Source organism: Lepisosteus platostomus, chromosome 11 (assembly GCF_059453375.1).
Source record: "Lepisosteus platostomus isolate fLepPlt1 chromosome 11, fLepPlt1.hap1, whole genome shotgun sequence".
Classification (NCBI taxonomy): Eukaryota; Metazoa; Chordata; class Actinopteri; order Semionotiformes; family Lepisosteidae; genus Lepisosteus; species Lepisosteus platostomus.
This window is the reverse complement of record NC_142621.1, coordinates 40,238,153-40,252,038: the sequence shown is the minus strand read 5'-3', so window position 1 is coordinate 40,252,038 and position 13,886 is coordinate 40,238,153. Positions and strand designations below refer to the sequence as shown.

The 13,886-nt window shown below is 38.1% G+C and overlaps 1 protein-coding gene across 8 annotated transcripts in view; it reads right to left on the bottom strand.

The window, feature by feature from the left end:
- Positions 1-11,409, bottom strand: part of LOC148652662 (RNA binding protein fox-1 homolog 3) — a 514,276-nt gene extending 502,867 nt beyond the window's left edge. For 3 of the 8 annotated variants that reach the window (XM_088599667.1, XM_088599670.1, XM_088599671.1), the window contains exon 1: positions 11,023-11,393. The gene's annotated coding sequence lies outside the window, so the exon portion shown is untranslated. Of the gene's footprint in view, positions 1-11,022 lie in introns of all 8 variants that reach the window. The other 5 variants (XM_088599659.1, XM_088599666.1, XM_088599662.1 and 2 more) reach the window with 3 other exon arrangements.
- Between the last annotated feature and the right edge of the window lie 2,477 nt (positions 11,410-13,886).

Sequence of the window (13,886 nt, the reverse complement as noted above, 5' to 3'; positions counted from 1 at the left end):
AACTTGAAAAATTAGGCAACAGACTATAGTGTCATTAGGTACGTGAAAATGAAATATGTATACCATATATCAGACATGTCAGTTTACCTAGTGTGATTAAGACCTAGTGACCACTACTGGAGAAACACTGAGTACACCCCAGCTTGGATGAGGCGCCACATGGAACACAGTGAACCCCTGACATCTGCATGAGACTTGTTTCTTAAAGTCAGCTTGTTCCTAACTTGCATGTAATGGAGAATTCTTAATTTTTCTTTGCATTACCATATAAAGACAAATAGTAAGTCACCTGGAAAAACCTCTGCTTATTTTTTTCTTGTTTGCATTTAACTAAACAAAGGTGTACTTTTTTTTACTGCAGGTATTTGAGCGCCATGCTCTCTGTATAAAAGTATTCAAAAAGAATGTCACTCAGTCAATTTATTGTCTGGGCACAACTGAAACACAAGACTCTATTTTCACACCCTGCTCACTAACCGCAGTAGTTTTTTTGGGCAGATATAAAGAAAGTTTATCGTATGCAGTATGACAGTATGTTACATGTATGGTATTAGCAAAACCTCCTCACAGCTTCAGGGTCCTGGGTTCCCTTTCACCTTGGAAAACCTGTCTTCATGGAGTTTGCACAGCTCTCTTGAATTTAGACAGGTTTTCAACAGATGTTCCAGAGATCACCCACCCCTCTGCAACAGTAGGGATATGGTAAATTGGATGCTCTCTTCTGCAGCTTTCTCGACAAGATGGTTTTATTCCTGAGAAGGAAATGTTTTTGCTTTGTTTTATATTTTATGTGATGTCTTCAGAAACGAAATGGTTCCAGCAAAGCACCTAGAAACTTTAATGTCATAGATAATATTATTGGTGAACCTTAGCATTTACAGCACATGACCCAAATAAATGGTAGAACCCCATATAAAAACTCTACTCAAATTAAAATTGAGTAAATGACTTAGCCTAGCAGGTGAAGAGTTAATATTTTTTCTCCAGCTCCTCCTCTCCTGGAAGGACAGGCTGGCCTGAGCTGAGCTGTCAGTTTTCTCCTCTGTTACATGTGCTTGATACAGAGGAGCTGGCAGCAGCGATGGATGTAGCGTGCTAAGGGTTTATGTAAAATGACAGCTACTGCTAAATAAAAGCACACAAACTCCGACAAGGTGGAGGAAAAAAGCACAAGTGCTTGGCCCTCGGTTCACACAGCTTTAAAATGGGCTTTGCCCATTGAAGAAGTGGGACAATGTAAGTGAATAGTGAGCATGTGCTCACTGGACGCAATTGCTCAAAACAATTTTTGTCAAGTACACTGAGACAGCCATCATAGATCACCCAAAAATATACAGATTGGCAATTTTAAAAAGCAACAACAAATCTTCAGTGTCACTTAATTACTGTGAATAATGTAATAACTTAAATAATGTGAATTTGACAATTCTGAATAACTGAATGTATTTTTCTTGGTGAAACAAATCTTATCATTGTTTCCTATCAAATATACGAAATACAATTAAACATGAAAAGAACTTACTACCAACCTCATTGCCACTGAACATGTTGGTGCTGGCCTGCTGACAGAGAGACAGGCATCACTTAAGCAGGAAAAACAAGATTGTAACCAAGGGGTCAGAGTCTCAAAAGCCTGAACTAGCATCTAATTCATCGCTGTTCAGGTATGCCTATAATATGCCCCTATTGTGCACTAAGAAGAGGAGCAGAGTGGTCATCGTGAAGCAGTTACACACAAAACGGGGCGGAGCGGTGGCTCTGTGGCTAAGGATCTCCACCTGTGGCTGGAAGGTTGCTGGTTCAAATCCTGCAGCCGGCAGAGGATCCTACTCTGTTGGGCTCCATGAGCAAGGCCCTTAACCCCAACTGCTCCAGGGGCACTGTACAATGGCAGACCCTGCACTCTGACCCCAGGCTCTCTCCCTGTCTGTGTGTCTCATGGAGAGCAAGCTGGGGTATGCAAAAAAGATAATTCCTAATGCAAGAAATTGTAAAGGGTTAATAAAGTAATGTTATTATATAAAAAAAACCAAATTGCCCACTGCAGATTAAGCATTCCAAGTTGTGTAACACTCTTATCTTGCTCTTATCAGTGACTCTGTCAACCTCTTTGGTTTTAAGGTCAGCGCTTCATGTCACTTCTTGTCACTTGGGAAGGTGACTGTCCAAACGGATGCTGTACCACTGTGTCGACACATCCTCTTTTTAAAATGATAGCTACTCCAGGAGATGCTTATTAATCAATTGTAGATGTAAGACCAGGGACAAAAATATTCACAGCATACTCCTCACAGAAAATCAAGAGATCGGAATGCATGTTTATTACAAAAAAATACGTAGATTTATATGCATGGAGAAACTCCATAAGAACTCATAAAAGAAGGGGAAAGAATTTTCCTTTTGCTTGAGCTACTTGGCACTCATTAAATAAATCATAGGTGATAATACATTTTATGCACTTTATAGTATTACAAAATATTAATATTATTAGGGGTTTAAGGATAATTACAATATTATTAGAGGTATAATAGCAATACTGCTATCTTGATAAGCAGTCTTAAAATGTTATTAATATATAATATGGGCATAGAAGCAAAAAGGTGACTTCCACAGTGGCTATATTTCTGGCTAAAGAGTAATGCAATCTGCAAAAAAAATCTAATGATCATCATATAAGGCTAGATTCAAAATGTAATGCATTTTCTTAAGTTTAAATGTTTATTTGTACTTGGACTTTTGTCTGCATTTTTTGCGTCTTCATTTAAAATTATGGTAATGATAATAACAGCTTTCTTAGCTTGATTCCCAATACTTATTTAACATGGCACAACTCTCAATCTGCAGGCTCTATGATTAATCGATTAATAGTGACACATATCATCGCATGGCAGACGGAATCAAAGAGGTTCTGCTGGTACTGCAGATGCTGTCGGCCAGACTTCTCTTCTTACTATTTATCTGAAATCCAGCCCGGTGGCAGACTGAACGCCTGGCAGACATAGAGAAGATTCCTTTTTGCTGGGCACGCCAGCTCTTTCACAAGTTAATACAAGTTCACCCTTTTTATCCCTCCCCCCTCCCTCTTTCACTTTTATTCAATCTCACTATCTTCCAACACCAGCCTCATGAAATACCCGACACAGCCACAGAGCAGATCAACCGGCTGCAGATTTTAGTTCTGAGGCTAGACCTCTCCTCATTACGGCCACGCTTGCACTGTTCTCAAACCCCTCTCTCTAATCACTGCCACCAGACCCTGGCTAAAAATGAGATAATTAACGCTGGGGCTCTGCCTCAAACAGCTCGCATGTTAAACAGCTTTTCCGCTTGTTTTGCGGATTCTGTCAATGCAGGAGACCCCCTGGGGACCAAGTCGCTCAAGCCATCCCTACAACAATTTCTTTCAGATAACCAACTCTCCCTGGACCAATTGCGCCCACACAAAAATCCCACTTCAAACGACATGTGGATAAACCAAGTCTTTCCCCAGCCAGTCAACCCCCCCCCCCCCCCCACCAACCCAAGACTCCCCCCCAACCCCATCTACTCAAGAAAAAAAATCAGCAGCTAAGCTTTTTTTTGTTTCTGTGTTTGTAGTCTTGAATTGACTCTTTTTTCATGTATCTACCATCCTTCCTTGAATCTCCTGTGAACTGACTTTTTTTCTCCTGCAGTTTTTAAGGACAATGAGCTACTTGTTTATCTCTCAATTGTGATAATCTCCTTTTTTCACTTTTACAAAATTTATCTTATTAATATCATAAATATTTAACCCTAGTTGTGGGGGAAAAAACAGATAACTAGAGAATAAGGACCATACAAAGGGATCGTGCATGAATTTTTCACACTCTTCATTTAAATCCCTCATCTATGCTGGCAATTCCTCTGCCTGCTTTTCATGCCAGTACCAGACAGTCCCACAGGAAGCCCAAGCAGAAACACCTCTGCTTAATCTGTCTCTTCGAACAGCAGTTTAGTTAAGGACTGAAATGCAACCCACCCCAAAACACTCTTCAATCAATGCAAGACAGTCTCTTCTGTGCTGCGAGTGATGTCATTATGAACTTACTATGTTGTTCAAACCTCGGGACTAAACAGAGAATCCATTATTGTTGTGCAGAAGTATATTCTATGCATACTTAATCTGACTTCACAGCTTCAAGATTACCTTCCCTTAATATTTCTGAAACCGCAAAGAAGAGGCATACAATAGTATCACAGAACACATCATAAATCCTTTACTTCCACAATACACCAGATTGTTTTTTCTCATATTGTATTCATCCATTTTTAAATTATCTTCAAAAGCTTAGAAAATATTATAGGAATAGGTGTTAGAATTGTGAAATATGCTTTTAAGAAAGACAAAGACTTAAAAAAAAAACAGTAAGTGGTATTTAATCTGAGTCTTTGGAATACAATTAAACACACAGGTGTAGATATTCCAGGGGACAGTAGAATCGGGACCTTTGGAAAATAATTAGGGATGAGGTGAAAGCCAAAGGCAAAAACAGAACCAAGGCGGGAAGCTATGTTGGTAAATTGCACAAGCAGTAGAGAAAACAAATAAGTCGAACTATTGTCACAATACCCTAATAAAGCAGGGAGAGATGGTTAGCTCAGCAATAACCGTGTGAGTGGGATAGGAGCTGACTCTGGGCTATGGGTGAAGGTGACTGATTTATATCCTCATGTTCAACAGTGATGAGAATGGACATAAAAAAAGAAGAAAAAATGTTCTGTCGAAAGAAAAAAGGTGAATTGTTTCTCTCTTTTTTATTACTTTATGACAAAGGGTTATTTCCCCAGAGAGACCAGGACACTGGATTATCTGACACTTATGTAGTAAGCACCAGACAAAAAACAGGCAGCGTTTAATAGCCAGTACCATTCTGAGATCAACATCGTGTGCACAGGACAAAAAAAAAATAGGTAAAAAACAACTGTTACATGCAAGCTTAAGAGATGTGTATTCACCTTAAATAACCTCTATTTAATTACAGAATTAAATGAATTTAGGCAAACAGAAAATCAGAAACCTCTTCTCTGGCTTTCCCTTCAGAGATACAGAATACTGTACTCTTTCATAGATACAGGGTTCTGCAAGACCAAGCCATGCAACTTGACCTCTGCATTAGTGTCCAAACCTCTGGCTTGTAGATTACACTGCCTGGTAGCCTGCATAAGAAAAAAAGCAATCCCACTATACCCTGCACCACTAAGTCAAATTCAACAGCACCATCTCTGGAAAATGTGTCAGTCAACTTACATGTACCAAACAGAAGAAATAAACTCACCTGCCACCTTTCCTTGTCATGGTTTTCATAATACTTTTTAAATAAGTTAACTTTTGTACTGTATGTAATACTGTTTGCAGCAACAGACTGTGGCACACCATTCTTAATTAAGGAACGAAGGTAAACTTTGTTTAATTTTATGTATCAGTATGAGCACTATGCCACATCATTCTTCATTGCGATAAATAATAATGACATTTTGACCACCTCATCTTGACCTATCCTGGCACATGCTATATATACAGTAGCCTCTAAATTTACCCTTTGCCCTAAACTAAATGCAACTAAAGGTTGATTTAGCATGAGAATTCAAATGTGTATTGTGTCATACCACTGGTGACACTTTCCTAAAAACAATTTGCATTCCATTCAGCCACATCTTTTGGTCTCACTGGCTTGAGGATTTGGAAAACTCATTTCCTTCTTTTGACATTGTCGTGGGATTCAAGAGGTCATCCTGGAATGGTGGTCTTGGACTAATGAAGCCAGCGTTTTCTCCATCATTCCCCTTGGGTGTGAGTCACCCTTTAAAAAGCACTCAGGCAAAACATTCTTGCATCCTCTACCTGGCAGTATAGCAACCATCTCATTAGCCTTGAACATCTTGATGGTGGACATCACAATTGAAAGTGATAAGTCTTATAGAATTTTTATAACCGGCACTAGAGGTGTTCAGGTCAACAGTCTTTTGCTTTAGATCTTCGGACAATTCTCTGACTTTCCACATGATGACACAGTTCTGAGTATTTTGCTTCTGTGTTCAGCCACCTTTAATGCCCTATGTCAATCATGATGACTTGCACAAGTTTCTACAAACTTTTAGGCTTTTGTGAAACTACCAGATGACTAAAAAACTGCAGAATAAAATTCCCAAATTATTTCCAACATAATTACAGGGAATTAATACCTTTAAACTTTGCATAAATGAGCAAATTGTTTTACAAGTATGCTGTTGTTATATTCAATCATTTTTTTAATACATTATTATGGCATTTGAATACAATACCTAAATATCAATGAACTATGATGTATATATCCAGACATTTTTAGTTACAGTTCATTAAGGGTGTGAATAGATTTGGAAGCTACTGCTTATTGTCAATAATGAAGAAAAAATAAACAATCCTGGCTAATCGAGCAAAAGTGTGGAACATGTTGATCAAAGCTATTTTTGTTGTCCTCTAGAGAGTTCTAGAGATGATGGTTATTGCAGTTGCTGGTGTAGCTAATTTGTTTTTGGTAAAACTCCCTGCAATTCCAACACTCCAACCCAAGGCCTCAAAATAAAAACTAAAGTACAGGTGAAGTCACAATCATGTAGCAGTTCTCTGCAAATACAGCGGTGATAGAAACATCCATGTACAGTATCTTTATTGTTCCTAAATTTTAAACTCTAAATTAACATTAGGCAGATTTCCCCAAACCACTTCCTACTAGAAAAATACATGTAGGACAACACTACAATCCATGACAACTTATGTCAGGTCTCTGAATCAAACTTGCAAAAAATGACTCTCAAATGTTAAATATAATAAGGTATGTCAGCATACAGTATTTTTTGCTTTCTCTCATCTGTTATGACTTGACCATGATTTGTTTTCTAATATTCCCAGTTTGGAATCGACAATTTCTAATCACCTTGATTCAATTAAAACCAATCATACAGGACAGATGGGAAAGACAGCACACGTGTCTTATTTGTAATGTAAGTCCACACATCTGACGAGACCAGTAGATGGATGCAGTTCTCACCGATAACAAGCTTGCCTGCACCTGGCTAGCTACAGGGGTCACTGTGGTGTGACAATCTGAGAATCCCCTAGATAAGTCATACCAGGTGATCACCCGTAGCACTTAGCAGATGTTGACTGGCTGTACAGGGTATCCCAATCCCAGATGGATAATGTTGAAGCCCAGATTCCTACTAGGGATGTCTGGACTATAAGGCTGAGCCTGCATTCTGAACTAGGTGCCTTATCTGAAGGAGCCAATCACAAAATTCCAGTAGGTGTATTTATGCAACACTATTTCTTAAGGCCCAATTATCAATAAGTGAAAGCGAATAATATGGCAATGCCACCAGATGTTGAGATAATCTATGACACAAATACTTTGAAACTAGAAAAGACTGAATGAAGTAGCTTTTCTGCAATCGTGACTGCTACGTAGCAGTGTTCAAAATGTTTCAGAAAGAAAAGGCTTGTAATAAAAAAAGAGAACTCAACCTTTTCCTTCCATCTCACAGTAGTGTAGTCTCACACTACAACTCCCTCTTTCTATCACCTGTCTTCTTCCAGTTTCTAATTCCTCCAGTAGCATTTAGTGATTTATTAAATTGTTTTTGTATTTCCTTCTCCTGGTTTGGCTTTCACATCAGGTTACCAATAAAAGTTAAATACACTCTTATGGTCTCTCTAAAGATGATCTCCTGTGATAAGTATAATCGCAGGATATCGGATTTCAATCACATGATGATGGAAATTCCTAAAAATCTGTGATTCAGAAGTTAGAGCTTCTTTTGTTTATTTTTTTCATATCCCTCTATAGTGTTTGACATGGAACAATATTCCTGCTATTTTTTTTTGTGTTATTTTCTTGGCATTGGCAGTCTAGGGGCCTTCGGGATTTTTTTTTGTGGATTTCCCTACATCTGCTTTCTTTCCTCAACATGGGTTCCAAAAACCCTTGTTCTATTAAAGCTGAACAACAAACCTCCCCTCACAGCAACACCTCAAAGTGACTGCTCATGGCCTGCCATCTTACAGGATAATGTTTAATAATGATCACCCCAAAGCACTGCAATCACAGGGTAAGATACAGAGGCGGATTTTCAATAGGTATGGCTTATGTGAGCAAAGATAAATGTAGCACATGGTTTAGCAGGCTCCAAATCCCCCAGTTTTATAAATAGGAAGTAAAATTGAGCTCTGAGCAAAGAGGGGCCTGTGTATTAAGATTCAAATGTAACACAAAATGCTTTTTTTTCATATGAGCAATAAATTCTCATTAAATCTAGTTCAAATCATGGTTTTGGTCTGTGTGCTACAATGAGAGCTTTATTGCTCATCTAGAGTAAAAGCAAGTTCATAAATGCTGCTCTACCTTTTGTAATTTATAAACTGAAATGCTACCATATTAATTAATTTGTATAGTACAACACAATTAATAGCCTTAAACTGAACCAAAGAAAAAGTGAATGAAATTGAAGTATTTGTCTACCTGTCTAAATAATTAAAATGCGATCTTTTGCATCCATAATAAAAATATGAATAAACCCCTCTTTTCCTGTGTTGAGTATCCTCCCAGCTTTCAATGTATTTTGCTCACCAAATGCTAAGAGTATAGTTGTGTAAGGTCACAGATTACACAACGTGATTTTAAAGCACACATACAATGGTGTGCTTTAAAATCAAGGCTCATGCAACAGACTATTTTAAGTTATAGCCAATGACTTCTTTACTTAAGTAAACATTCTACTCTGACTGACCTCACTGCAAAATTTCCTTTTCAAATAAGGAATAAAAGAAATTAAATGCTGAAAAAGTGTGCAAATAAGTCTGTAAACCTGGATTTGAAATATTCCATATGCTTCCTGGGCAAAACATCGGCTCAATATAATTACTGTATGTATACTGTACATTTGTTTTCAATTTCTATAAATTAAAGCTTTTGTAAAATGTATAAATATTATTATTTTTAGCAATATATCGTTCTCAATTGCATGGTAAAAAGCATTTGTATTAACAAAAGATCACAAAAGACATATACAAGGAACAAACATTTCACCTATAAAGTATTAAAGGACAATAATTTTAAATAAATATTACAGAACACCAATAATTCCTCTAGGAATCATTATACAATCATAAAAAAAATCAAAATTCAAGCTTTCATTCTGCAGTGATTCTACAGGTTTTCTAAGGTCTGTAAGACACACGCTCACATAATAAAAAAACCCAAAGCTTTCCTACCAGTGCCAATAGAGACAAACCAAAAACCCCTGCCCCTCTGCACCACCTTGCCTGGGATAGAGGCAGCAGTTATCTCCAAGCATCTCCTGAAAACTTTACAGGTCAGGTTTCTCCACCTTTCGTCTCTTCTGTAGTTAAGGCATACAGTAGCTGAAAAAACCTTGATCACATCAGATAGTCAAACATCCTTTATAACACTGCACCAGTTTAATACTGCTTAGAAATCTGAATGTTCCAACAAGGGTACACACAGACACAGACGCCTTGGCAGATTTTATCCCGGAAACTTGCTGCAAGGACACAGGTCTCATTCACCCAGAACTCCAAACCTCAATTCCTCCAGCTTAATGAAAATAAAGAAAAATACAGCTCTGTAAACCATTCCATCTCTCAATGATATCTCTACGCGTACTTGCATTTTGACATCACATCACAAGCAAATTTGATCATCTTCGTCAAAAAACAAATCCCAGTTCTAAATTCGTAACCAAAGAAGCTGATTTTCCTTGTCTAGGTTTTGAAACACAAATGACTCTTGTTTAAATATTTTATAAAGCTATATTAAAAATACCAGTATGCCAAAAATAAAACACAGCTCACACAATGCTTATTCTTTTTACAAGTGTTGACTCTCATGCTTACAGCAAATTTGAGCTGCTTAAACAGACAGATAAATAACTCAGTCACCAGTGCCAATTTTATTAGCTAGTAACAAGTGCAAGGAATTGGAACTGGCATGTGCCACTGTTGCTTTCCTTATTAGACCAAGAGTACACTTCAGAGGAATTGCAATTCCTGTATTCAGAACAGAACCGGTGTCCGCACTTACCAGGCTGTGATGTGCTATCATATAATATCCTCCAGAATACAAATGGACGTAATAGACAGGAGAAGATCTCAGCCAAAACCAAATCAAAAGCACTTCACTACCAAGATTGGAGCTCTGAATCTATGAAGTCATTTACCTTTTTTGGTTGTGTTGTGTCTGTTTGCATTTGGGATGTAAGATGCTCAGAACTAAAATTATAATCCTGTAAAATTCCTTTAATACTGCGAACCTCCAAACACTTTCCTCCAGAGATTCTGCTGTGCCACACAGGAGAAAGGTGTATTTTAATAGGTTTTGCCATTTTTTTACCCTTTAATCATGGATCCTGTATCTACAATCCAGCTGGGTTTTTTAGATCTTTTCTTTGTTTTCATTCTATTTTTTATCCTCTTAGATATAAAATCTAAATTGTGATTTCACATTTTGCAGTGAAGTTCTACACAACACCAGCAAACACCTTTTCAGGTAAAAAGCATACCTAAAAAAATATCAATCAAAATGAAAAATTCTAAGCTTCATATTACAGTCCTTTCAAGTGGCAGAAAGAATATAAAATTGCTCTTTCAAATTCTAAAACCATTTCTAATTGTGTGCGCTTCAAAGAGCGTTGTCTCAAGAGTTACTCTTTACTCCATTGCATACCAAAAATTCAATCCAAAATTCTCACAGTGCATATTTTGACCTTGCACATATTTTGCTGCTGCTGCTGCTGCTGCTGCTGCTTTTTGCAAAGAGAATAAAAAAAGAAATGGTCATTTTGGTTTCCCTCTGATGAGTTCCTAAAATGATACTAGAATTGTTGTGCGATACTTGCGCAATAAGATAACTATCACACATAAGAGTCATACAATATATACAGTATGTGCACATGTAAGTGTGTGTACATGTCAGTCTGAGAGAAAATGTGAAACACTTGTCTACTTACAGTTGTGCTCTTATTTCCCTCCAGTCCCACGCAGTGTCAGAACCTCATTCCTTCAGCTGGCATCCCAGGGCTGGGCAGTGAAGTGATGAGGGGTTTTTTCGCTTTTTCTGTTGAAGGTATTGGTAGGAGGGAGGGACTGGGGTGAGAGAGAAAGAGAGAGAGAGAGACAGAGAGAAAGGGTTGGGGTGCGTGCACGCAATTTGTCTGCCGGTCCAGGAAGAATGGTTGTCTTCAGTGGTCTCTGAGTTGCAGGCTGCAAGCACGCTTGCATACAGCTTCTAGCCTGCACTGTCAGGCACACGCGTATACAGCACACACAAACACTCGCACGCTTACTTGCTTGCTCTGCTCACACTCTGAAAACACATCACAAAGAGAGAGAGAGATAGAGAGACAGGGAGAGTGGGGGGGGGGGTCTGCTGACAGTTTCAAGCGAATGTTTCTCTTTGGCTCTAAGCACTGCACGGGCTGACAGGTACTGAACGATGGCTTTGAGAGGTGACCCCCTCCACACCCCACCCCCATCTCCCAACCTACTCTCTCCACAAACACGTAGCCCACCCCCCCTTTCCAATTAACATGACCCTCCCAGCAGAGAAATTAGTGTTTTCAAGACTCAGGCATGACTCAAAGCTGTCTCCTGCCTTATCTCATCTTGTTTAACTGTGCTGTAATCAAAAAACACAGCTGAGCTATATTAATACAAGTATAATAGTTCCACACGGGGGGTCTGGTGCGAGCTGCAATCATCTCACTGGAGTGAATGTGCACTCCGAAGACCGAGACACAGCAGTAGAGGAGAGGATTTAGGGTAATTTTATTATTATCATGATTGTTGTTAGGGGTGATTCTGCTTTGAAGTCCATTTTAATAGACCAGCACATTGCAAAAAAGGTGAACGTTTTAGTCCCTTCTAATATTTTTTCTTTTAAGTTTCATCTTTGTTATATGTAACACATCCTTCACATGAAATCTGCTGAATTTTTTATTGCCATCTTTGTATTTTGGTACATTTTTTCCCTTTAGTGATAGGCTTAATAGGAACATAACATAAATATTTAATATACAAAGAACATAGCTCTGAATGCATGACTTTATATCAAGTTGTATATACTGTATAACACTGCGTTTGATGATTTCCAATATCCGTGCTTCCTTTATCGTAAATCTAAACATCCTTGTTTTCATCCAGAGTTAAAGCTCCAGTGACCGCTTCGTTTTCTGAAACAAAATCCCAGGACTGCTGTTCTCTGTCCTCTGCCATGACAGAGTGCACACCACAGAATTCAATTAAAAGTGAAATTAGCAAAGGATCCTAATCTTATAACAATGATCTAATCTGTAATTCGTTAGCTGGCATTCCCCGGAGGTCTTGGTTGATGAAGTGGCTCAAAGCCCCTTGGTGTTAATCGCAATGAGATGCACATTAAACACTTCATCACCGCAGCATTTTCTCTGTACAGTCACAAATTTGCAGTACTTTTTTCATTTGTAAATTGACAGCAGTTTTCATATATTTATTTATACATGGACATGTTCAAAGGTGCAATATTGATGAGGGCAGCTAAAGACAGTAGTTACTGGAAGAAATTGTAGCAACGAAATGTGAAGACGATTAGTAGATCATGGTTTAAACAATATTATTTTATTTTCTGTAGCTATTGTAAGAACAGGATAATCTAGTGCTGATTCAGTAATCTCTTATGATGTTCAGAAAATGGAGTAGAGTTATATTATACATTAGCAATAATATAAAACCTTTTCTATTATACAGTTTGTCAACATGAAAGGTTGATTTAACATGGAGTTAAAGACTGATGAGTATTGACAGCAAACTGCCCTCTCACCTTCCAAGGAAAATTTTCCCTCCAGAGCCAAATTTTTTTTGCTAAATTAAATTCAATTTCATTAACACATGCAGAGTTGAGCAAAGGAGAGCTGTAGATCAATAACAGACCTCTAATCTAGGTTTCATCTTATAACTTTTTGGTGCCCAATGCCAATAATAAGCAATTTTTGGTAGTAAGCAATTGTATTCAAGAAGTCGGTTTATATTCCTTGAGCACGAACAGAGGACCACTTGAAAAGAAGGTGCAAGGGAATACTGACGTAAACTCAGTTTGATTCAATGTCGTCCTTCTCACTCATTTGGAATGATAATGCCCATTTGGTCCTTCTTATAGATGCTTCTCCATATACCACTGGAAGATTACGTTGGGATTTAAACTGATGTGTCCTTCATAGCTCTGAGTTCTAACTTATCAACTTATCAAGCACTTTTCCCACAATATACCAGCAGATTCTCATTGTGTTTGGGTTTCCTGACAGGTCAAGTGATGCGTAACCCCTCTGTATTTCTTAATAAACATTCTTGGACTCAAGAGGATTTACATTTTTACAGTGAAGCAAGCGGAGATACAGAAAAAGATGTGGATTGGTTGAACTGTATTGCCCTGTGTTTCTAAAATCAGACAATGTTTACTCAGTGTCCATATCTATTGGCTGCTAATAGGCTTGTTACCTGGCAACATTTTATACTTTAGAGGATTGTTTCTGCTCTAACACAAGTGGTGTGTATTAGTTCAGGACCAATTACAGACACCACCCCCAATGTGCACACACAAATACTGATTGCTCTACTCCACTTATTTAACAGTCCTTAGGTGCAGATCCCTAATGGTCACCCATCAAAACAAGTTAGTTAGTACCCAGTGGCTCAAGTAAAACATGTCATCCTCCGTTTGTCTCACCAATTCATTTCTATGATGGAATCATGCCACATTACTCAGGGAAAAAAATGGAAAGCCTGAGTCCATACACGTGTTAAACCACTTGTTAAGAACATTCTCAAAACATTCTCAATA